Genomic DNA, 2,814 nt, shown 5'->3' with positions numbered 1-2,814 from the left:
GGGATAGGCCATAAAAAAAAAAAAAGAGAGACGAAATGTTCCAGCTCCGCTATGGTCCAAGTGAGATGGGATGTGAGTTCAAAGGACTGCCCACCTAGCTTCCCAAATCCCACCTGCCTTCAACAACTAACCTATGTGACCAGCCAGAAAGAAAATAATTGAGGCCAGAAAGAAAAAAAAAAAATTGAGGGAGGGGTACATACAGCAAGCTAGGAAGACAGCCGAAACGGTGATCCAAAAGAACAACGATCCTTCTACATCATTGTTCAACCACTGAATAAGTATAATTTTATTCTTTTCAACATAGGTAGTAAGTTTTACAGTGTTTCCCAGTGGCTCAGTGGTAAAGAACCTGCCTGCCAATGCAGGAGACACAGGTTTGACCCCGGAGTCAAGGAGGAAATGGCAGCCCACCCCAGTCTTCTTGCCTGGAGAATCCCAGGGACAGAGGAGCCTGGTGGGCTACCGTCCAGGGTGTCGCATAAGAATCAGACATGACTTAGTGACTAAGCAGCAGTAAGTTTTATACACACTCAGAATTTTTTCAGATACACAAAGACACAGAAAACAAATAAGTAGACCTTTTTACACATGATGATTCTTTTTTAAAAAATCGTTTCGTTTATTTCTTTTTGGCTGCGCTGGATCTTCGCCGCTGCGTGGGCTTTTCTCTAGTTGTGATGAGCACGGGCTACTGTTCGCTGCGATGAGCGGGCTTCCCACTGCGGTGGCCTCCCTTGTCGCAGAGCGCAGGCTCTAGGGCTCCTGGGCTTTGCAGTTGAGGCTCCCGAGCTCTAGAGCACAAGATCAATAACCGGGGTGCACGGGCTTAGATGCACCGCAGCATGTGGGGTCTTCCCAGACCGGGGATCGAATCCGTGTCCTCGCATTGGCAGGTGGATTGTTTACCGCTGAACCACCAGGGAAGCTCCACAAGATGTTCCTTGCTTGGAATTTGGACAGTTCTGCTGTCTTCATTTTCCTCACGAAGACTTGCTTTGAGGCACACATTTAGCAAACTACCTTTGTGTTTCCGCGCCTCCAATCCCCGCTCTTTGTCAGTTTCCCCCTCTCTCTCCCTCTCCTGTTCTTTCTCTTTCTTCCCCTCCTGCCTTCCACCCTCATCTCCAGTCCAGGAAAACGTTTGGCAGGTCTATTCCTCCCCCTTCTCCCAGGGGTTCACTGCGGGCATCTGGTCGTGTGATCTCTGCTCCCTACTCCAGGAGACTCTGCAGAATAGCAACCGTCCTCTGAAGATACCCGTGGCTCGTCCTGTTCCTGGGGAGTTGAAGGAGACAGCAGCATATGCTGACGCCTCGTTCCACCAGGAAGCTGGCTTTGGGAGGGGAGTACGCAGCAGGGCCCCTCCGATGCTCACCTGCATGTGACCCCACGTGGCGGGGGTCGAGGAAGGAAGCACAGTCACGGTCCTGGGGCGTCCTCCCCAGGTGGGTGGGGTGCTGCCCGGCTGCCAGGGGCAGGACACGGCAGCTGCCAGTGGATGGGCTGAAGAACACAGTACAGATTCTACTCCCAAACCAGAAGCTTCAAGCTAGTTCTAGTTACTTCACTTGGACTCTATCAGGTGAAGAATAAAAAGAAGTTAGTTGCTCAGTCGTGTCCAACTCTGTACGACCTTATGGACCGTAGCCCGCCAAGTATCTCGTCCATTGAATTCTCCAGACAAGAATACTGGAGCAGGTTGACAGTCCTTTCTCCAATATTAGGTGAAACCCCATGAAATTGCCAATATTTGACTGCCTTAAGTTAAAAACAAATGGTCAAACCCAATCTCCTGTGTGTCAACCTAATATGTCCTGCATTTTGTCTCCAAATGACAGTGAAATTGTGCCAGTAAATGAAAACCTCCATTCATCATGTTGACTGCATCACTCCCATGCTCAAAAATATCCAGTGGAATCCCCCTTAATATCACGATCAAGTTCACCTCCATCACAGTGGCAAGCAAAGACCTCTTCAAGGGTCCAGCCTACTGATCAACAGTACCCATTCCCGCTTCCCCGCACCCACTCAAACCTGCCTTTGCAAACTTTCCAGACCTTTGTCTCTCTCCACCTCTTGAAGTTCAGTGTATGTTATTAGTGTTTGCAAAGCTTCCAACCTGTCTCCATTTCTTTTACACAGTCAATGTAACCTGTCTTCCAAAAAGCAAAAGATAACTATAATCAAAGGGTGATGAAGAAATTTACCTTCTTTTCTAGAACCTGAATATTTATTTGAAATTGACCTCACAAATTCAAAAGACAGTTCTGAGTTTCTGTTCAAACAGTTATTTGATCTTTAACCCACAAAAGGAGGGATAGGACAGGATAAGCCTCAGTCCATGAGGCTCTTCCATGGGGTTGAGGAAACTGAAAATGGTGCCTCTCTCAGGGCAGTGCCACCTGGAATCCTTCAGAGGAAAAAAATGTTTTCCCAGCAACTTAGGTGGGGACACTCATGTTGGGGCTTCCTCTAGTTCCTCAGGCAGTTGGTTTCACAGAAAATCGGCCTTTCAGGCACCATACTCTCCCACAGTAGTGATGGATGGCCTGAATCATGAGAAGCCAGAGCCCAACGGACCCTCTTGCTAATGAATGCTCGCCCTAGTAGGTCACTGGGGCTGGTTAGGGACTGCAAATTCCCTAGACGGTAGGGAGATTCCACAGACGGTATTTCCTGGGTCGTACTGTGACCCTGACAACGAGCATGTGGTTCGTCTTCTGGGACACCGCTAACGAGAGCCACGTTCTGTCAGCACGTTTACCCCTTCCTCCTGACACCTATGTCTTCTCCTACTTTTCTCTAGGAAGC

This window comes from Odocoileus virginianus, chromosome 32 (genome assembly GCF_023699985.2).
Source record: "Odocoileus virginianus isolate 20LAN1187 ecotype Illinois chromosome 32, Ovbor_1.2, whole genome shotgun sequence".
NCBI classification, from domain to species: Eukaryota; Metazoa; Chordata; class Mammalia; order Artiodactyla; family Cervidae; genus Odocoileus; species Odocoileus virginianus.
The sequence above is the reverse complement of the archived record's forward strand: the minus strand, read 5'-3'. Positions refer to the sequence as shown.